This window comes from Molossus molossus, unplaced genomic scaffold, assembly GCF_014108415.1.
Source record: "Molossus molossus isolate mMolMol1 unplaced genomic scaffold, mMolMol1.p scaffold_m16_p_3, whole genome shotgun sequence".
Taxonomy (NCBI): domain Eukaryota; kingdom Metazoa; phylum Chordata; class Mammalia; order Chiroptera; family Molossidae; genus Molossus; species Molossus molossus.
The window spans coordinates 66690466-66714562 of NW_023425366.1; the positions used below are offsets into that span (position 1 = coordinate 66690466).

Here is a 24097-nt window from a genome sequence, read left to right on the forward strand (position 1 = left end):
AAAAGCAAAAAGCATTTCCCTTAAGAACAGAAACAAGACAGGGATGCCCACTTTCACCACTCTTATTTAACATACTACTGGAAGACTTAGCCACAGCAATCAGACATGAAGGAAAAAAAGGGGATCCAAATTGAACTGGAAGAAGTGAAACTGTCATTATTTGCAGATGACATAATATTGTACATAGAAAACCCTAAAGACTCCATCAAAAATCTATTAGAGTTAAATAAATTTGGCAAAGTAGCAGGATATAAAATTAACATCAAGAAATTGATGACATTTTTATACACCAACAATGACCTCACAGAAAAAAATCTTATTTACCATTGCAGCAAAAAAATTAAGATATCTTGGAATTAACTTAACCAAAGAAGTAAAGGACCTATTTCCAGAAAACGACAGGTTATTGAAAAATAAAATTGAGGAAGATATAAAAAAAGTGGAAGCATATACCTTGTTCATGGATTGAAATAATTAACATTATTAAAATGTTCATACTATCCAAGGCAATCTATAGATTCAATGCAATCCCCATCAAAATACCAACAACATATTTCACAGAACTGGAACAAATACTCTAAAAGTTTATATGGAACCAAAAAAGACCCCAAATAGCCATAGCAATCTTGAAAAAGAAAAAAGTAGGAGGGATCACAATACCCAATATCAGGTTATACAACAAAGCCACTGTAATCAAAACAGCCTGATACTGGCACAAGAACAGGCAGATAGATCAATGGAAAAGAACAGAGAACCCAGAAATTGACCCAAGATAATAACTCAATTAATATTTGACAAAGGTGGCAAGAGCATACAGTGGAGTCAAGACAGCCTACTCAAAAATGGTGTTGGGAAAAATGGACAGCTACATGCAAAAAGAAAAAAAAATGAAACTAGACCACCGACTTGCACCATACACAAGAATAAACTCAAAATGGATAAAAGACTTAAATGTGACTCATGAATCCATAAAAATCCTAGAAGAAAATGCATGCAGCAAAATTTTAGACATCACATGTAGCAAAATTTTCACTGATACAATACCTAAGGCAATAGAAACAAAGGAAAAAGTGAACACATGGGACTACATCAAACTAAAAAGCTTCTGCACAGCAAAAGAAACAACCATCAAAATAGAAAGGGAACCCACTATATGGGAGAGCATAATTACCAACAATACATCAGATAAGGGGTTAATTTCCAAAATATATAGAGTGCTCATAAAACTCAACAAAAGGAAGACAAAGAACCCAATTAAACCATGGGCAGAGGAACTAAATAGACACCTTTCAAAAAGGAAATACAAATGGCCAAGAGACATATGAAGAAATGCTCAATATCATTAATCATCAGACAGATGCAAATTAAAACAACAATAAGGTATCACCTCACACCTGCCAGAATGGCTGCCATCAACAAATCATCAAACAATAAGTGCTGGTGAGGGTGTGAAGAAAAGGAGACTCTAGTACACTGCTGGTGGGAATGCAGACTGGTGCAGCTACTATGGAAAACACTATGGTGTCACCTCAAAAAGTTAAAAATTGAACTTCCATTTGACCCAGTGATCCTACTTCTAGGAGTATATCCTAAGAAGCCTGAAACACCAATCAGAAAGACTATATGTACCCCTATGTTTAAAGCAGCACTATTTACAATTGCTAAGGTCTGGAAACAGCCCAAGTATCCATTGATAAATGAGTGGATAAAAAAGCTGTGGTACATATATACAATGGAATACTGTGTAGCTGTTAGAAAGAAAGACCTCTTATCCTTTGAGATGACGTGGAGGAACTTAGAGAGTATTATCCTAAGCGAAACAAGCTAAGCAAAATAAAACAAATATCACATGATCTCACTTAGTTGTAGAATATAATGAACAAAACAAACTGATAAACAAAATAGACCCAGAGACATAGAAATATGGTACAGACTGACAAACCTCAGAAGAGGGAGTAGGGAGAGGGAAGAGATAAACCACAGAACTTTTATGCGTGTATGCATAACCAATGGACATAGACAAAAATTCTGGGGATGTGGTAGGGGGCAGGGGATTGGGAGATGGGTGTAAATGGGTGAAAAAGGAGAACTATCTGTAACAAAAATTAATTAATTTTAAAATAAATAAATAAATAACTCCTCTAGCAGGAAAAAATAATGACCTCACTTATCAATCCTCTATCTGGTTTTCAACAATTCATTAATAATTATCTGATGATGTTCTTTATCATAATGTACAAATATGCTATTTTCAAACTCACCAAACCAACATTATGCTACCACCCCACAGAACAAAAGAACCAAAATTAAGAAACTTCCCTTCATCTCATCCCACCTGAAAATGGACAAAGTAACTTAGCGATGGCTGCCAGGTTAAAAAAGCTCCCGTATCATCCTATCTTCTCTCTTAAGTCTCATGGGTCAAAGTCCAATTATACACAGTATAAAAAACAAATATTCAAGCTGAAAATAAACATTTGAAAAACATCTTCACGCCCTGGCCAGTTTGGCTCAGCGGTTAGAGCGTCGGCCTGCGGTCCGGAGAGACCCGGGTTCGGTTCCCGCTAAGGGCACGTACTTCGGTTGCAGTTTGTCCCCGGCCCTGGTTGGTCGAGCGGGTGGCAGCCACTCGATGTGTCCCTTCACGTCGATGTTTCTCTCTCTCTCTCTCTTCCTCTCTCTCCCTCCCACTCTATCTGTACAAAAAAATGGAAAAATATCCTCGGGTGAGGATAAAAAAAAAAAAAAAAAAAAAAGAAAAACATCTTCACTGTTAAATCTTTAGGCTCCCAGGGAGACAGACAGAGGCAGCACCCTGGCTAAGCCTCCTTACCCCTCAAGAACTGCTAGGCAGCCACCCAGACAATGTGGCAGTCCTCATGTCACCAAAGAATCACCTGGGAGATAAGTTCCAGAGCACTACGATTAAATTCTCCTTTTACAGTGGAAGAAGACATCGTCAATGTGACATCAAGGCAGGTACCAGGTTTAGAAAAAACAATACTGGATGACCAGCTAAATTGGAATTCGAGATAAATAATTTTCTAGTATAAGTATTTCCTGTGCAATGCTTGGGAAATACTTACAGTACTAAAAAGGATATTCGTTGTTTATCTGAAATTCTAATTTAACTGGGATTCCTGTATTTTCTGGAGTAGGGTGGGACTTTAATCCAATATTACTGGTGTACTTGCAAAAGGAGGGGATTTGGACACATGCAGGGAGGTCATGTGAAGATTGGGGTTATGCTGCCACAGCAAAGGAGCTACCAGAACATAGGAGGAGGCCTCAATTGATCTTTTCTTCATGTCTTCAGAAGAAAAATGGCTCTGCTGACTCCTTGAACTCAGACTTCCAGCATCAAAACTGTGAGATAATCCATTTCTGTTGTTTAAACCACTCACTTTAAATGGTACATTGTTAGGGCAGCCCTAGGAAACCAATATGTGCACCAAATCAGCATTCCATTGTTTATGTTTTGTTTTAATTTTTACTCTGATTATAGGAATTGGACTATGGGCTACGAATGAATTGCTTTAGCCAAAGCCTGCCTTGTATCTCAGTCTTATCCAATCCACCCCATCCCAGGCCTGAGGTTCTGCACCTATTCAGTACTTCAGATCCTTAAAGACTGAGGTCCTATAGAATCTTCAATAACTAATGAACTATGCCCTGGCCGGTTTGGCTCAGCGGTTAGAGCGTCGACCTGTGGTACAGAGAGACCCGGGTTCGGTTCCCGCTAAGGGCATGTACCTCGGTTGCAGTTTGTCCCCGGCCCTGGTTGGTCGTGCGGGTGGCAGCCACTCGATGTGTCCCTTCACATCGATGTTTCTCTCTCTCTCTGTTCCTCTCTCTCCCTCCCACTCTATCTGTACAAAAAAATGGAAAAATATCCTCGGGTGAGGATAAAAAAATAATAATAATAAAAAAAAATAACTAATGAACTACAGCTCATAAATTCAAATACCCACGGTAGATCTCTAGTGGTCTCCCAATACTGAGTTAGACTAATTTCAAACATTTTAAATTTCTCAAATGGTGATCCACTAAACCTTCACTCGCATGTTGCCACAGCAATGTCCTGGGTTCTATCTTAGAGGTACTGAACTATCCAGTCTCTTGGGGATGGAAGCCAGGCATTTTCCCAGAGAGATTTTTATGCATATTAAAATTTGAAATCTGAAATTATTTAAAGTGTTCTGGTGGTTTTAACATTCTCCTGACAATCCTTTTCTACCTGTGTATAAATTAGATTCTTGTGTTCCAGTGCCCAAATAGTTACAAGATTTTAAGATCTAAAGCTGCCATCCTAAAGCCCTTCTAAGAGCCCTCTGCTTATAGTGTAGCACAGGGGTGAGGGGACCCCAGAGTAAAGGACTGTGGCTCTTGTAGGTGTTGGTATCTAGGAATCGAATGGGTAATGAACAAAGAAAGCACTATTCAACATGTTTGCTTAGGGGTCCCAGGTTAAGTTTATGATACTGGATGGCAGGACTTTGAAGATGTAGTTTCTAAACACATAAATTTCATTTAGCTTGTTTTACAAAAGAATATTGAAGTGGCTGTTCAGTTGAACCCAAACTTTAGTACAAGGAGGAAATCCTGGGGTTTTCACTTAATTCTGGCCATGCAACAGTTAAATGAAAAGAAACTAATATCTCAACAGAGAAAAACATATTATAGCTTTCTTTACCTCTGAAAGTTACTACAGCAAGTAAAATGTAGCAAAAAAAATACTTACGCAAATCTATTTTTCAAACAAGCAAAGAATGTATTTTAAGGCACAAAACAGTATATTTGTGAATGTTCCATATTCTTTCATTTAAATCAGAGAAATAAACAATGCTTAGAGAAGTGCAGACCCAAATTTGAAGTGACAGAATTCTGTCCAGAGTTTGAGAGGAGCATCTGAAGCACGAGCTCTCTTCATGGGTGTAAATAAGCATTTCTCCACTACCTTAAATCAGAATGACGAGCTACACAGTTCCTGTAAATTCATGCACTCCAAAGAAGACATCAACTCGAGGTCTGATTGTGCTTCTGAATATGCTATTCTCATGAATATAAAACTATGACTGAACATAGGTCATGATCTGCAGCGTTCTTTTGGGGGTAGCAGTGAGGAGTGTGAGAACCCCCATCTATAGTCTCTAATTTCTACTTTGATCTTGAGGTGCAGAAAAAGCACCTGGCAACCTCTTCAAAATGCAGACTGGATTCTGTGACCTGAGGAGAGGCCCCTGGAGAGCTGAGGAGAGCTCCCAGGATGCTCACAGACCACACTTGGGCAAGCAAGGCCCTATCTAACCCATTTCCTTTGTGTTGGGAAAGAAGAAGAAATGAAAGGAGCACAAAATGAGGAGAGCAGTACTGACTGTCTGGTGGTACCAAGTAGATGGTGCTGGACTTTGATTCGCAAATTGAAACACAATCCCTCTGACTGATAGTGTGCCGAGGTATGGCCTCCACAACTCAAAATTCAGGGAGGCAGTCAACCATTCACAAAATGTTTGAAGCTGAAAAGCAGAACCTTGAAAGGAAGATAGAGGGAATGTACTATGTAATATTGAAATTGAGCTCGCAACTAAAAGAGATTTTAGGTTAGCCAACATAAACCAATTGTCTCTTATGATTAAATGTTCCAGGCTTTCCCTGTCTTAAGAACTATCTGGTCAGGCTCCACACTGACCTGCCGAGTCAGCCAGGTTTATTCTGATCATGCTTCTAATCCATTAGCAAATAGTGGGTTTTTATTTATTTTTTGCTTTTAGGAATATTGAATAGTTAAAGCTTAAAGTTATCTTATTCTGCTTTAACATACTCAAGAAATAAGACACTCTACAACAGAATAGATGAGAAGGGTAAACCTCCCACATCTCCAGAGGCCTGTCCACAATCACCCAGTCGGTCTTAGTGGAGCAAGGACTTGTTCCCATGTCTCCAGAGGCCAAATTCAATACATCATAACTATAAAACTAAATAAAATAATTTTTAAACAGAGAATAGTGATCAGGAAGATTATCTTCTTGAGATTTTTAAAAAGAATAAATCATTATTCAAATTAGCAATCATTATTCTGTGTAGGACACGGTATTAGATCCTGCAGAAGACATAAAAATGGAAAAAATAAAAATTTCTTCAGTTCTTACTTAGATCTCTGAGGACCAGGTATCACCCACTTGACAGATGTAATCAAGATCTGGTACCCAAACCCCAGTGTTCACACCTTCCCACTTATAGAACAATTCCTGGATCAGATTAAGTTTTGATGTGAAAGCACCCCCACCACCAAGTCATTAACTGTCAAATCCCCACTTTATGGAGGACAATTACTGGGTATTAATTTCAACAAATAAGAAGAAACATTGACCCTTAGCTGAAATTTATAAGGAAAAACATAAATCTACAGTATGTTTTTTGTTTGTTTGTTTTTATTGTCATCATTTAATACACAGTCTAGAGCTCTGGTATTTAGATCTTCATGGATAGTACACTACTGATAAAACAACTCATACATATTCAAAGGAATTCTTTTGTGTTGGTTTGGAAAATTAGGATTTTCAATGACTCTCCTATTTAGCATATATACAGGTATTTATTTATTCAATTGCACGTTTAATAGCATGAAAAGATTTTGACAACTTTGAGAGTGTTGAGGATCAAGGGAAATAGTTCATAGCAATAATAATGATTAGCCTTTATTGAATATTTACTATGTGTCAGGAACTTTTCTAAGCATTTTAGAAATACTGACTTATTTAATCTTTATAAATAACTCTACAAAGAGACTGAAACAAGAGGCAGTTAGGGAACATGCCCAAGCTCACATAACCAGTAAGTTAGGGCTTGAGCCCAGACATTTTGACTGAAAGTACATCTCAAAGGCAATATTAATCATCAAGCCCCTTTGCATGTTCTTAAGAAGCCATGTGGTGTGATGAAAAAGGCACTGGCTTTGGAGTTCAACAGATATAGATTTAAGTCTTGTCTCTACCACACACCGCTGTACCCCTTTGGGTAAGTCAGTTCAAATCACTAGGCCTCAGTTTCTATCATAGAATGTTTACTGCTACAGTCCTCTAAAGTATGATCTACAAAAGGATGTTGACTTAAGCCAACTGCAACAAGACAGATAACTCCACAGCCAACCTACCGTACCTATTCCATTTCCAGGGTGAGACAGGAAGATGGAGGTGCAAGAAAGACTGTGATAACAATGAAATATCAAGGTGAACCAAATTATGTAAACTTCTGCTTTAGCACCAAATGGATGAATATTTTTATTCAAATCACAACATGTTAAGGTCTAATTATTGAAAACTTATGATTCCAACAACTGTTTATTGCAACACGGGGTTAACCAGATAACCCACTACAAATAGAACTGATAGTGCAGCAAACTGATGGCAATTCATATGAGCACAGCTGCAACAGTCAGCTAAAAATGACACCAATGACACACCAGCACCAACACTCGATCCAGAAACCCATCTCAAAGATATAGGAAAAGCAACTGATAGAATTTAATACCTATTAAGTTTATAAAAATTCTAGTAAGCCAGTGATAGAAGATAACTCTCTAAATCTGATAAAAGTGATTAACAAATATCACTACAGTTTATGGTAAAATAGTAAATCTTTATCTTTGAAATCAGGAAAAAGACAGGATGCCCACTATCATCAATTCAATTCAACATTTTACTAGAGGTCATGATTAGAGCTGCAAAGATGAAAACAAAAATACAAAATATATAATTTAGACAATAAGAAATAAAATTGACATTATTCATAAATCATCTCTAATCTATATATTGATTATCTCTATAGAAAATTCAAAAGGATTTATAAATTATAAATTAAAATTAATAACTTGTTAAAAATTATACATAAATAAACTAAAGTATATTTATTATTAACCTAAAATATATTTATGTTTTCAAATATTTAAAATATATATTTTATGAAAATAAACTTTAAACAATTTCTTAAGCTCAATTTAAAAAATAAATCATTTTAAAAATTTTATCTGTATTGTTGAAAGTATTACAGATGTTCCTCCTTTTATTTCCCATGGATGCCTTCCTTCCTGCTCCTGCCCCCCCCCCCCCTTCACTGCACTATTGTCTGTTCTGTGTCAATGGGTTATGCATATGCATATAAGTTCTTTGGTTTATCTCTTCCCACCCCCAACTTCCCTCTGAGGTTCATCAGTCTGTTCCCTACTTCCATGTCTATGGATCTATTTTGGTCATCAGTTTATTTTGTTCATTAGATTCTACATATCAAATGAGATCATATGATACTTACCTTTCCTTGACTGGCTTATTTCACTTAGCAGAATACTCTCCAGGTCCCTCCATGTCAACTCAAAGGGTAAGAGATCTTTCTTTCTTACAGTTGCATAGTATTCCATTGTGTATGCATTCCACTGCTTTTTTATCCCCTCATCTACTAATGGTCACTTGGGCTGTTTCTAGATCTTGGCTATTGCAAACAACACTGCATAGGGGTACATATATTCTTTATGATTGGTGTTTCAGGATTCTTAGGATGTATTCCTCCAAGTGGGATCACTGGGTCAAATGGCATCAATTTTTAATTTTTTGAGGAAACGCCATAGTGTTTTCCACAGTGGCTGTACCAGTCTGCATTCCCACCAGCAGTGTACTAGAGTACCCTTTTCTGCACATCTTAAATCATTAAATTAATTTAATATATTATTTATTTATAAATGTTTTTATTGATTTTTTAGAGAAAGAGGAAGGGAGAAAGAGATAGGAACATCGATGTGAGAGAGAAACATCGATTGGCTGCCTCCTGCATGCCCCCTACTTGGGACCAAGCCCACAACCTGGGCATGTGCCGCGACAGGGAATATAACCGGGACCTCTAGGTCCATGGGACAATGCTCAATCCAATGAGCCATACTGGCCAGGCAAATTAATTTATTATTTTAATAATTTATGTTTTGATAGGAAAAAGAGGCAATTATTCTACTCTATTAAATGTATTACTTTATTAAAATCAAATTAAAATGAATTATATATACAGCAAGACTAGAAAATGAGCTGAGCCACATTTGAGAGTAAGTATCTCAAAGACAGAGATAAGGTCTTTGGCAGATTCCCCCTAAGAAATATCCAATGAGGAAAAAATTAATTTAATTCACAGCAAAAGGAGAACAACTGAGGGTGTGGTAATGAAAGAAGAAAATAAGTATTTAATTCTTGGGCACAGTAAATGTAGGAATTTGGATACAGTTATTTTTTTAAAAGGAAACAAACAAAGAGCATACACAACACCACAAAAAGAAGGTCTTGCTAGTGTGTTAAAGCCTTGGTGGCAGGTGGCAGTGGCACAGGCCCTCGCAGCTTTGGGTTACTTTTCCATAGTGTGCAGCATCTGGGGACACTTGGTAAATGGTAAATATTTCAAAGCTTCAGCTGCATAATGGCCCAGGATCTGTTTTCTACTAAGTTTACTTCATTTCCTTTGCTGTTCTCAGCAGCTTTCTTAGTGTCAGTCTACATTACTATGGTTTTCACAACTGGGTCAAAAAAGAAAGCTTCTATGCCTAAACATTGAGCTGACACACCTTGGCAGTCATTTCTATTTAGTAGTTTATGTTTACTGTGCCCTCTCCAATCTTACATACGGGGTCTGCAAAAGGAATTGCACAAATTTTACATCATATTTGCACATTCCAACCTGATTTAATATTAATAGTAGCATTCTATAGCTAAAAGCAAATCAGACTTAGGAGAAAATCGCGAGACTAGCATGTAACTCTTCTTTATTTTGGTTTTTCCTTAGAGAAACTGTGAAACAACATAACAGACTCTGTTATATTCACACCTATTTTCTCTAAATGGTCCTGTTTTACTCTTCGCCCATGATGATTGCTCAGAATGAAAGGGGTGATGTGATGAAGCGTGTTAATGCCATGGTAAGAGCTCTGTCAGATTATTGCTAGGTCAGTGAATGGTAACAGGTGTAACAGAAATAGACTGTAAAATCATTTTCAAGTCTGTAGAATATAAATATTTTGATGACCTCCTAACTTTGCAGATCAGTTTTCACTGGTTTTGTGGGTCTTCCAATGCAGAAGTCAAGCTGATCACATTAAACAATAAAGGAACTGCTAGCAAGGACCTTCCCTTACTCAACCCAGCTTTTGAAATCATAGGCCTTTAAAAACACACACAGAATAACATATAGAAATATGATGACATTGGCCATGGGACTTCCCTGCAAGGGCAGAATGTGATATGCTTGTCTCTGTACGAATCTGAGAACAGGAAGCAGGTGCCAGGAGCAGCAGAGACATCCTTTCGTAGAGCATGCTCTTCTTGGTGCTCCTTGTCCTTTAGCTCCACTGCACTGTGGGAGCTTCAGACAGAAAAAACAAAAGACCATCCCTTCCTGTAAGTGGTCCCAGCAGCCTTGAAACTACAAGCCTTAGAAGCCACAAAGAGAGAAGAAAACTGTCTTCCTATCCTCTGTGGCGGGGTTTGTCATTTTCACACTTACGTCAGAGCACTCTCTGATTGTTCTCTTGTCTCTTCTTATGCGTCTACCAACACCAGATCCATGAAAGGACCACTAGGCTGTAGTTACAAGCCAGTTCTGTTCTCTTGATACTCTGTCTCGTCTTTGCTTCTCGCCCTGAGTGGGGAAGAGGTGCTGGAGCCATGAGGCTAGAGGTGTACCTGCTTTCTGCTGCCTGTAGTGCCCCTGGCCCTTTGATGACTCCTGAGACAAGGCCTGCTCCATCTCCTCTAGTTCCCTCATCCTCTGTTAGGGGGGATTCAAATCCTACAGCACAAAATGGGGAATACCTTTAGGGAACAGCCAGCATCCACAGTAGCCCTGGTTCCTTCATAATTACTCCTGGATCCTCTGACAACTAATTCAAACCCAGTCCATTTCCAGCCCACTCTAGATGACGGCAATCACTTTCCCCAGGGAAGCCCAGTGTGGTCTGATCCTAATACAAGCTCTGCTACCATCTCCTTTGCCTTGGGTGGTGTCCTGTACTGCCATACCCAGGGAGCAATATGCTGGGACCTCACCAGCTACCCACGAGACTTTGACCATGTTCAAGGTAGCGTCATCAAGGGCAGGCTAGCTGTGGCAGAATGGACCAGGCAAGCCTGGGTTGTGGCTTGCTGGATTCATGCAGCATTAGTTCCATCCCCCTAGAAGTGAATGAAGAAGGAGGAACCACAAAGTCTAAAGGACAGATAAAGCTCATTCTGGTCTTAACTATGAATGGCGTTGAAGGGATGTGGCCTGGTGAAGGTGGTCTGTGGGGTAGAGGGGAACATGCTGACATCTCTCATTGGGGAGATGACAATGTCTTGGTTCAAGGTACCTTCTGTGGTGGTGGGGTTCCAGGAGATGAACTTATTCCCAAGCAGAGGACACAGACACTGAGAGCCAAGGTGAATGGACTTGAAAATGCAGGGTAAGGGAGGGGAATGGGTGCTCATCTCTGCAGAGAAATACTGAACAAAGCAGATATGTGCAGAAATGTATACACAGAGAATGCTCAGTGAGGCCAGCAGAAAGGCTGTAGGCCAGGTGGGTCCACAGCTAAGCTGGGGTTTACCTACAACTCACCAAATCCAGAGCTGAAGGCAGCACCTGCAGCCCACCAGCTGGTCTCAGAGTATTGCCTGGCTGAATATTTACAGATTAGGAGGCGGAGTGGATCTGAATTGCCTGGATACCTTTGTGTCAAATACTATGCAGGGTACTCTACCTAATTTTCTCTAATCCTCACAAACTTTCAAACAATGGGGAAACCCAAAATTAACTCTACATACTTCTAGTCTCATTTTGAAAGCCACTTTCCTAGAGCAGACTTCCCTGAGCCCATAATCTAGATGAACTTCCCCTACTATACTCTATATAACCTTCTACTGCATCTAATGTCACTCAGTGTAGTTTATAATTCGATCTTCATGAGAGTAATTGAAGCTCCTTGCTGGCATACACTGTGTACATTTTATCTGTTAAATATGTCCCCAAAGTACCTGGCATGAAGGCTTTCAAAAAATAATTTTGTGCGCTTGAATGCAGGGAGAGAATGGACGAAAGTGACCAGTGAATTGCATGTGAGCTATAGAAGTTCTTGGACATTCAAAGTTTCACTCTATGGGATTGTGGCCACTGAACAGATTAATGTATCTAATAATTAGAATGACATCTATGATTAAATAAATTGTCTTAAATATAACATTGACTAGATTTTTTATTGAAATCTGGCAATCACATGAAAGGTAAGTTTTATATTTTACTTTTCTGCTGGACTCCCAAGAAAACAGAGTAAGTAGAAATATGTACATATGAAAGTCTATCTACTTGTGCTCTTTTATAGCATTTCCATATGGGAAAACTGCTAGAGAAATTATAATAGGTTCATAAGAAAGTGTCTTCCTTTAGAGTAAGCAAGTTTAACTGACACAGATTTCTTAATCACTGGACTTCTCAGACTCTAATTCTATTAAATTAAAACTATTAATTAAGACTATTAAAATTCTCGTGTGTGTGTGTGTGTGTGTGTGTGTGTGTGGTGGTTGGGGGTCACTTGGCATAATGATGCTAGTCATATTTGGCTTTGACTCTGGAGGCACTAATGGACCCCATTCTCCTCCCCTCTCTAGAACAAAGTTTGACTAGTTACTCTTGTGTTAAATTAAATCAATATTCGGAAGCATTCTGTCAGTTCTGCAGTACATGAAATCCTACCCTCCTAACCCTAGTTGTATAAATCCTGAACAAAACAAATTACGTAAGGCTGAGAAAATATAAACAAGAGCTTGAAAACAAGAATCTAATCAATCACTCTACTGTCAAATTTATCCTCTATAGTACAGGCTGTTTCAATTTTCACCCAAAACTGTCTCATATGAATAGATTGTTCCACAGACCACTAGTTTTCTATATGCTTGAATTATAACAACATGAAAGGGCTTGAGCACTGAGCAGGTGGAAATATGGACAGCATGAGGGGGCCAACATTGTACTTTACATTCAGTATATGCTAACTTCTTCCAAAGAAGGTATTTTTATGATTGTTTTACCAGAAAGAAACTGATACCCTGCGATGTCAAATAATATTCTCAAAGTCACACAATATGTGGTGGTCTGGATTTGAACTCAGGTCTTTTAGTTCCAAATATGGACTCCGCTGACCACCTGTTCTTATGGGATGTATTAAGTGATTCTTTCTCGAGCATTTTACCACCTTGTTATATAGCTTGCCACATTACCTCATGGTCACATTGCAGCTCACAGGGCCTTCTTTCATCAGTCCTGCAATCCTGTGCAGATAAGCCATTCTCCTTTTCAGGGATTTCATGAAGGTCCACAACAAGTTTTTTCTTAATTCTCTTTTAGCCTTGGGAATAGAAGGGCTCAAGTCCACATCGAGACACTTGCCAAAGCTTTCCTTTGGCTGTTGAGCAGAATCTCAGCTTCCTCTTAGTTTGCTCTTCACACAGACTCATGGATCTCTGCTGCTGAGACTTGCTTGGAAGAGGACTGAGAGCACCTACACATTAAGCATGTCGTGACTATTCTCCACCCCCAACCCCACCTCCTTATCCTCACTGAGTATGGAATGAGAAAGGGACAGATCACCGTCCTGACTAGATTCACAGTGCAGGGTGTTCTGTGAGTTCCCCTACAAAGATCCTCCATTCACCATTTCCCAAATGGTTACACTCATACCTCAAGTGTCCTCTTGGTACTAGGACATCTCTAACAATAGACCAGGGCTTCTCTGGTGTCTTTTCAACAAGGAGATGCTCGGTTACACAGAAGTCTGATGGCTGCAAAATTATGGAAGAAGTTGACAGGACCATGCCAGATGTGCCACAAGGTAGAAAGTGGTGGGTGGGAAGGGAAGAGTGAAGAATGAATAGGAGCTTAGGTGCATCCCCCTCTATGTTTTCTGTCCTGGTTGTTAGCATCATAAACCAGAAATTCGGACACTCCTCAGTCACACCTATATGTGGTCAGCCACCAAATACTACGGCTCAGATCTGGGCCAGACTTGTGGCATCCAGCCCCCTCTCACTCCCACATTATTGCCTTTATTTCCCTAGTTGCCTTTTTGTTCAGACAACTGCAAGAACCTCCAAATGGGTGTCCTTGCCTTTAGAATTATTCTCAAGACTTCCTCCTCAACGCCTTCAACATTCCAATGACAGCATCCTCTTCCTCGAAACCTTTTGAGTCCCAAGTTTTCATTAGAAGTGTACATTAGAATCACCTGAGAGCTTTTCCCAAAATTTACATTCTTGAGCTCTACATTTAACCTAATGATTAGAATATCTTGTGTATAAGACTTGGATACATATAGTCTGAAAAAAGATTCCCGGTGAATCTGAAGCACTATCCAGCAGAAGAATTACTGCCCTCTTATTTAAGGCCATGATCCTTAGTACAGCATTGAAAGACTTTCATCAGCTGATCTGGACCGACTTCCTCATCAGCCATTCTCCTCTTTCCACCTTACACTCCAGAGATACTGTTGTTGTGTTTAAGCCAGTTTCCTGAACTGTTATTAAAGACATGCCTTTGTGCCTGTGCTCTTATCTGTCTGGAAAACACCAATACATCTTCCTGGATTCCACTTAGAAAGCATTTCTGCAAAATCTCTACCTCCCACTTCAGAGGTCATCACTCCCTGTCCTGAGCTTGCGTTGTTTTATGATAAAACAAGTTCAGAAAAATAGTATCTTAGGTGGTTCTGACATTACTGAATGAGGTGAAATTCTCAAAGTCAAAATTATCTTCACACTCAGTATTGAGCTTACATTATGAGAGGCTTATAGGGATAGAGATTCCGGGGGAACAGAACATTTGCATGTCCTAACCCACCCTCTTTCCAGGAAGTATGGTCACTGAGGAGAATATTTAACCTGTGTTTCCCGAGTGTGTTCCATGATGTGAATAGGTAATATTTTGAAAATGGGTTTGGGAAATACTGGGTTAAAGAATATTAAACAAGCCCCTCTTTTAAAGTGTCTGCCTTTTGCCTTCAGTGTGAATATTTAAAGGGGGAATTCAATATTCCATGTTTCCCAAAGTTATTTGATGATTGAATGCTAGTTTCCATAGAGCTAGTACTCCGAAGAATATTCTGAAAAAATATCTGCCTCCCTGTTCCCCACTGAAGTTGCAAATGAGGAACCAATCTTTGCTGGTTCTTATCTAGAAAGGAGATCAGACCACATTAGCTGGTATGGTCAGCAACTGGAACATCTCCTAAGGGGACCTTTCACCTGGAGAGGTAGAGATTGCTCCACCTTGAGTGCTACTTCCTGAGTGTGGCCACCCAGCTCCCCAAGCAGCCAATGAGAGACCCAGGGGCTGGGACTTCCAGTGCATTACTGCTTGGGTGACAAAGTACAGTTATTAGTAAAGAGTATTGTTTAATTTATTTGATTAAATGATTCAAATAGGTGTATATATTGTCTACTAATACAATAATTTGCATTTACAGAATTTTCTGTTGGTTTGATGTACGCATTTATTTTGAGGATCTGGACATTTGAAAAATTATAACCAGTCTTAGATATGCACAAGTGGCTAAATGTAAACTTTTCTCTGCAATTATAAGTGCATCTGCAGTGCCAAGTGAATAGACTAAAGTGTTAGGAAAAAGTTGTATGCCCTTCCAAAAAATATAGTTAAAAATATTTAGTGGCCAAAAGAAAATTAAGCCAAACTTAAATTGATTTAATTGTGCTGTGCACAATTAGCATTTTAATAAGTGAAAATCCAGTGCACCATCTGTTTACTAAATTCAGATAATGATGTTCTCGCTGACTCATGTAGTAAAAAGTTTGCAGAGTTGCATGTTAGAAACTTCATGTCCAGCTTGAGTCTTTTAGGAACTGGGTCTACGTAACCTTAGAAATCTCATTTAATTTGCCTGTGCCAAAATATTTTTCATTTGAAAAATGTGAGTTGAGTTAGTTGATCTCTAAGGCACCTTTTAATCTCAAAGTTTTGTGACTATGAATTACATGCTATTTAGGTAAAGGAAGGAATGATGAAAATTTTACAGCTGGTACAATACTCTAATTTGACTTATTAAACTAAAAATTATATTCAGTTTTTAATTCTCTAATTCTTGTTTTAAAAACTTCAATTAAAATAGTAAAATGTAATATTCATATTCCATGAAAATATAAAAATAATAGACAATAAAAAAAGAGGTCGAAATGGGAAAAATATTTTTAATGCAGCAAATATAATTTTCAGACCTTAGTTGATTTCTGGGAAAAAAAAAATCATGTTAGCATCTGATATATAAAAATCACCCAAATGGGGACTCTGCTCTTTGTTGTAAAGCACTGGCCATGAAGAATCCAAAAATATGACTATTTTCCAATAGATTTGTTTCCATTGTCTAAAGCTTGCCTATATTTTGACCCTATTTAGTTGTATTTGATCAAATATTTTATAGGAACATATTCTGCTTCTTCTGCCCTTGGAAAACTTGAAACAATAACCATCTTAATACCTTCTCTTGAAAGTGACTATAAGAAGCCGCATAGATCCATATCAGTGGCTTCCTGGTAGTAATCTGCATACCTTTGGAATCACAATATACTTTTCAAAAGTCTTGAATATTTATATAATGTGTAGTTTATCAATTATTTTAAACAGGTAATAAGGCTACAAAATCATTTTATGTCTAGTGTATTGATTCTTCATAGCTATTTACACATTTAGAGTACACATTTGCAATGAGGAATCTATCTACTATCTATCTATCTATCTATCTATCTATCTATCTATCTATCTATCTATCTATCATCTATCTATCTATCTATCTATCATCTATCCATCCATCCATCCATCCATCTATTGCACAAAAAATTTTCAAATGAGCTTAGCAAAAATTTTCAACCACTTTGGCTACCTTGGAAGTAATTGTTCCACAATTTATTTCAAGATTCACAGCAATCAATAAATTGAAAGTGAAAAAAAAAAATTCTATCTTAAACTAATTCTTAGTCTTTTGAAAACGTGAGATGGGTTAGAGGATCAACCTTCTTTTGAGGGATGTTAAAAATGAGGCCCAGACCAACTGTACAATGCAGAATTCAGGTGTGCTGTTGGCCAGAGGTAATAATGCTTTCCACTAATTGCTGGCTTGAATCACCCTCAGAAAACAGAGAGCCAAAATAATCAAATGTATTTCAAATAAGAAAGACATCTGTAAACAAGGAATAATATGTTGTCGAATAGCGAACATATGCTATTGTGCTTAGGCACAGAGAAAAGAAAATCCATCAAATGATTTTGTGCTAATCAAATCTTTTTTTCTTTTTTCATGTTTTGTTTTTAATAATTGCTTTGGGTCAAGGCCAAATCTGTAATTTTTCCAGTAGAGTTTCTTCTATTGTCTAAAACTTGGATACATTTTCTGTTTGATTGTTTTTGTAGGAAAGTTTTCTCTGTATTTCCCTTGGAACAATAACCACATTGATACTCTCTCTTGAAATCTGTAGTATTTCCTAACCCAAGCCCTTAGATACTAGTCACAGGGACATTTTGGAAAATACCCCTCACAATTGACAGATTATGACAAATATATTTTGGTTCCCAAACTTCTTTATTTGAACTCTCTAGTGGAAAAAACAAACTGAAAAACAAGCATTAAAAAATATCTTTTTTTTAATACTCTGCCTCAGTTGTTTCTTCTGCATTTTGATTTTTTTTACAAGAAACTCTAAAATAGTTAAACTTTGACAATTCCCATTAAATTAGACATTCAAATTCGTTTTGACCTTTTAGTTTAATTATCTAATCTCTTTGTGCATGTGTATACTGCATCTAAGTTATATATATGTATATATCCAATACATTTAGCTTTTTTAAATTTTTTTTATTTTTTTATTAATTAATTTTTGTTACAGATGTTTCTCCTTTTCCCCCCACTGATTCCCCCTTCCCCTTCCCTCCTGCCCTTTCCCCAGGTTGTTGTCCATGTCCACAGTTCATGCATACATTTAGCTTTTGACTCAAGGGAGTAAAGCAGTTATAGTTCCTATATGTATTAAAGAAACTCTAATATGAAATAGTGGGGAAGGCTTGTGGAAAGAAATTATTTATTGCCATGTGAGTTCTACATTGAAAAACATCATATAATACAAGATGAGATGAACTGAAGTAAACTCTTTTACAACTCATACATTATTTCCTTGTGCCCACGTGCTCAGTGACAGCCTGGTCCCAATCCAGGCTCAGGTACATGAGCCATGACTTGGAGCAGATCTGGATATGTTCCGGTTTATTCCTTCCATCCATCCATCCATCCATCCATCCATCCATCCATCCATCCATCCATCCACTGAGCCATTTACCTACCCAGCCCATCAACCTGCCAGGAAGCCAAACTAATGGCCCATTATGTATTAGGCACTGTGCTAGCACTAACAGTACACAACATTGCAAAGCAAGTTCTTATTTGTAAGACCTGGGGAAACATGAAGGTTTGAAAACTATCTAAGAATTTCAAGCATAATTTGTGGGGTCTCTGGAGAAAGCAGATCAAAATGAACCTAATGACTTCCACCAGGAAATGTTCAGGGAGTATACATAGAAAATGAGACATGACATTACCCTTCCCTCTAAACACAAACACTCCCACAAGCTTTCCTTTCCTGGGACTATTGACTATGAGCACACTGAAAGCTATTTCTCTCTCTTTCTCTCCCCTTCTCAAAAAAGGAAAATACTACAATCACCTAGGATAACTCTCAGTTATATCTGCTCCTTCTAGACACATTTTGCATTATTACTAGCCTCATCTTACATAAATTTCCAAATAATCTTAGTTTATTTCAAGTTCATAAAGGCCTGGGTTTCTATAAGAATGAGAATGTTGAAGTCATCAAAAATGAAGTAATCAAAAATGATTAAATATAGTAGCAATAAAAACATTTCCTTTTCTGTCTGTAGCACTTTACAGCAGTCATTTCAAATTACTGGAAACAAGGGATTCTAATGGGAGGCAGCACTGAACAGAGCTAAATACTCTAGCTCTGCAGCCAGACTGCCTAGCTTCAGTTCTGGTCCTTCTACTGCCGTCGGTGTAATGTCAGGGATAAGACACCTAACTTCTCTTTACTGCAGTTTCTCCTTCTGTAAGAAGATAATAATAATAATAATAATAGTGCCTAAATCTCATAAGGTGGTTTTGAGAAATAAATTACATAGTTCATAAAAAGCTATTATGTAGCCAGACTGAAATGTTAGACATTGTTATTATTTTCATCTTGGAGAGAAACACTTACAGAGGAAGTGACTTGGAACTTGATTTGTGATATTTGGTTATGCTGTAAATTGCCATGAATAAAGTTTATTAATCCCATCCCACCAATACAATGACTCAAAGGAGACCAAGTGACTAATTTGAGTATCTTTACTAAATTAAGATGGAAATAAAACCCAACAAACTATCTCCAAAGCTTTCTTACTTGGGCTTCTTCCAAAGGGATGTTCATTAAAAACCTTGGCACTTACAACAATGGCACATCCATGGACTCTGACTGAGTTCAAAGCGCTTTACCCACTTTGACGTTCACAGGATCACTGCTCAATATTTACCAAGCACCTATGGGATATATGGGACTACTGCCTGGCATTAAAGTGTTTTCTCAACTTTGTGGATAGAAAAACAAAGTCAAAAGAAGATAAGAGCTTCGCTATCACCTTTAAAACCATAGTCAATTATACAAGGAAATATTGATTTCTTTTACCAAACTCCTAACCCGGGTCTCTGGGCCTTAGACCACACACTATCCTATTGCACTTGTATTTGGTAAAGTTTTTAAGACCCTTATTTATTGATCACATCTGTTTTTCTTTCTCTCTTAATGGCTACATAGTAGATTCATGTAGTTCTTAAAATCTAAGTAAACAAACTTTATTACAAAGCAGGGCCAGGATTTGTTCATAAGAGAGCATAATGATAAATCCCACTTATTTATTGAAGACACAAGCTGGAGCACAGGATATGAAAACAACATATGCCTTTCATAACAGTTACATTTTTAATTAAAATAAATAGTGACCATGTTTTGAATTCTTAGGAGTAAGGAATAAACCCTAATAATACCACTAACACAAAAACAAAATCTTTTAATTAATCTATCTTCTAATCTTAGTGTTAAGAGGTTTTAAAGAAAAAATTTTTTTATAAACCTATGCATTCATTAGTATAGTATAGTCATGAGTTTCTATAATGATGAAAAAGTCATTTTTTCCCATCTTCTTTCTCTGAAAAGAGTAGTTCCCATAAATATAAAATAGCCAGATCAATTCTAACAGAAATGTTTGAAAGCCTATTGGTTATTTAAATTGTCTTAATCTCTTCTTAAGCTCTTGGGGAATCTCTTTTAGCTAACCACTTTCAACAAACATGTCAAAACAATCCACCATATTGTCTACAATTTTAAAAACTACAAAACCTACCCCTAATCCATTGTAGATGTTTACTTTTATAATTCAACTCCCCAGAGTAAAAGCTTGGATGCTTTTACTGTGGCAATAGCTAAGAGAGTGCAAATCAGATGTTCTAGCTTATAATCATTCTACCAATCCATGCTCTGTTAAACTAGATCCAACAAAGAATCCTCAGTCTATAAAATCTGTAGACATGAACATATGTCTTCTATGAGACATTCTTTTTTTTTTTTATCCTCACCTGAGGACATTTTTCCATTTTTTGTTCAGGTAGAGTGGGAGGGAGAGAGAGGAACAGAGAGAGAGAGAGAAACATCGATGTGAAAGGAACACATCGAGTGGCTGCCACCGGCACAACCGACCAGGGCCGGGGACAAACTGCAACCGAGGTACGTGCCCTTAGCGGGAACCGAACCCGGGTCTCTCAGGACCGCAGGCCGACGCTCTAACCGCTGAGCCAAACCGGCCAGGGTAAGACATTCTTTAAGGATATAGTTTCCTATAAGGATGTCCATCAATATCTGAAAAAGATTGTTTATTTTAAAAAACCCTCAGCAGGAGGACTCAAAAAACAGCTAGTTTTCTGATCAACTTCTAGCTAAATGGGCAGACAGAAAGACCCAGGTTAAGGTCTTGACTCGATACTAGCTAAATGAAGCTAGGCAACTTTCTTAACCCTTCTTGGCCTTAGTTTCCTTCTTCATAAAAAGAGAAACTATAACATGACATCCAAGTTCCCTTCCAAATGCATACTTTTATATATCTTACTTTGTAACAGTGATATTTGTCAGCTCTGTGGAGTTCAAAAGCACTTTCACACCAACTATCTCATTTGATCCTCATAACTGATTTTCCGAGGTGGGTGAGGGTTATCACTGCTTGTTTTTTTCCTAGCAAGTGCTGCCCTGTTACCCAGCAGGATTCACTAAGGACAGTAGGATCTAAAGCACCACCCAGAATGATTTCATTTTCAGGAGTCAGAACAAATACTCTGTTAAAAAAATTTTCCTCCTACTCAGTGATTCCTCATCATGAATCTTTCAAAGTCTTACTCAAAAGAAAAGTATTTAAAGAGAAAGAAAATATATCATCTATGTGCATCTGCCAAGGCAGTCTCTAATGGAGGTAAATCACGTTGACTTTAGGTTGAAAATAAAATTTAATTGCCACTTGATAAATATATTTTTCATGAATATGAGTTTCCTTTAGCTATTGCAAGTTTGAAGATGGTACTGGGACTTAGGTAAAATTGGGTTTTATTTTTAGAGCTTATCTTTGTAAAATATCTTTATATATGTTGGAAATTAACAGGTAAAATAGCTTAAAAAGAGGTGGGGGGAGGAGGCTCTCATTACTGAAAAGAAATATTCTGACTGCGGAGTGGAATTTTGAGATCTTTGATGTCTTGTCAGCTGCCTTACTTCAGGAAGACACAAAAACAATTCCTCTGAAATATGTCTCATACCTTACAGTTAATAAAATACAATAAAAATGTGATATTATTTCATCTCTGTGATATTATTTCACCTCCCTATAATGTAGGTAAGGTTGTCCCACCCAAGAAACTAATTATTCTTCATCAGAGAGGTCAAGAAACTTCCTAAATAATTGTAATGCACAGGTTATCTAAAAGACTCATTTTTGCCATTATATCTAACCTCTTTCTGACCTCTTTCCTCATCAAAACCATTATGAAAGGCGAGAAATAGCAACATTACACCCTTTGTGTTTGTTCACTTTCCTTCTCTCTCCCTGCCCTTTACCCAACACCCCTTATGGAAATGCAAAGAAGCAGGAAAACAGCCCAAAAATAGGGAAACAGAAAGAGAGGAAACAAGATGCCTCAATAATCTAATCAGGTGATTACCAGTTGGTTGTACAATGTCAAAAATAATTAAGTCCATATTCAAAACAATATATTATAAAAATTTGATTTTACAACATGTTATTAGTCTGTCATCCATGATAGTTTGTATAACCAATAATTAGTCTGAAATAATGCAAAGTGCACTAAGACATACTTTTGCAATGATGTAGTTGTATTAGATTCTATTTTTCTATTGACGTTTAATAATTCACATATAACATAAGGAAAAAATTATCAAGCAGAACACTTAACTAACCACGATAGCTTTCTCCCTGCCCCAGCAAAAAAGTGGAGTTTGATGTATATCTAGCATCAGAATCTCTCTCTCTCTCTCTCTCTCTCTCTGTTTTATATATATATATATATATATATATATATATATATATATATATATAACATCTGATATTCTAATCTTTTGGTATATGCACTATAGAAGGTCCCAAAGGCTCTCACAGTACTAAGACATTTCCTTTAAAGATCTTTTCAAATTTGGAATACTGTCTTCAAATATGTTTGGAAATTGAATTAATTTTTTTTTTTGTATTAAATTTTTTTTTCCTTTATTGCTCTTAGAGAGAGAGAGGAAGGGAGAGGGAGAGAGAGATAGAAACTTCAATGAAAAAGAACATCAATTGGCCTCCTCCTGCATGCTCCCCATTGGAGATTGGGACGCAGCCTGGGCATATGCCCTGACTGGGAATTTAACCAGCGACCTCTTGGTGCATGGGTTGACATTCAGCCACTGAGCCACACCAGCCAGTAGAAATTGAACTAATTATAACTTTCCCTTCAGAGACTAGGAAAACTCCATGGTTTCCATCAGTCCATTAACCCTTCTACCTTTGCAGAAACATGAGTTATTGAATATATAGCTAATAAGAAGTAATTGCCATATTATAGTTTGAGTCTAGCAATTTTGTAATGGGTATACTTTTGAATAGAAATGAAACAATCTCTAAGCATGATAGTGAGGCAATTAAACAAGAGAAAGTATTCTGAAGCCAACTGTCATTAAATATACAAAACCTCCTCAATTCATTAATATCTTTCATATGTATAGCTGGAACTCTCAAAATCAAATTAACCTTTTCTACCTCAAAATAATTCAAAGGTCTTAAACATGCATGTCTAAAGTTATGCGACACCAGACACTGCCTTTAGCTCTAATTTGATGTTATTTCCTTAATCAATAAAAAATACCAAGACAGCATTCCTGTCTTTGACATCAACCTCTTGGCAGAAAGCTTAAAGAATTGTTGAAAACCCCTCATTCTCTTCTCTGTCCACAGATTTCTCTACCCATACAATGTGTATCTGAGTGTCTCTGACAGCCACTGAGGAAGTGGTCTTCTGATAAACTCAGACACATTTTGAAATAAACAGATCAATCAGAAGTTTATAACTACAGTGGCCTTTCACTTAAATAGAAAGCCAAATATGAAAGGCTGAGAGACTTTCACTACTTTTCAACTTTAAGCTTTTTAATGATTACTAAGACCACTTTTTATTTCAATGGAGGTTTATAGTTGTAGAGCTATGATTATTCAAAATAAAATCCAAGCATAATCATGTGAATTTTATGCATATTTCACCTTTAAGCAAGATAATAAAACCATAGGGCAGCAAAAAAAAATTAAGTAAAAATAAGATCCTATTTAATCCTTAAAACACACGCACACACAATATAAAACTACTACAATGTTTCCACATCTCAGGCACATATTTTTCATTAAA

At 37.3% G+C, this 24097-nt stretch overlaps 1 protein-coding gene across 7 annotated transcripts in view; it reads right to left on the bottom strand.

Annotated features, from left to right (window-relative positions):
- The window catches only part of MCTP1 (multiple C2 and transmembrane domain containing 1), a 490459-nt gene that overhangs the window by 312438 nt on the left and 153924 nt on the right, over positions 1-24097 (bottom strand). The window lies entirely within an intron of this gene.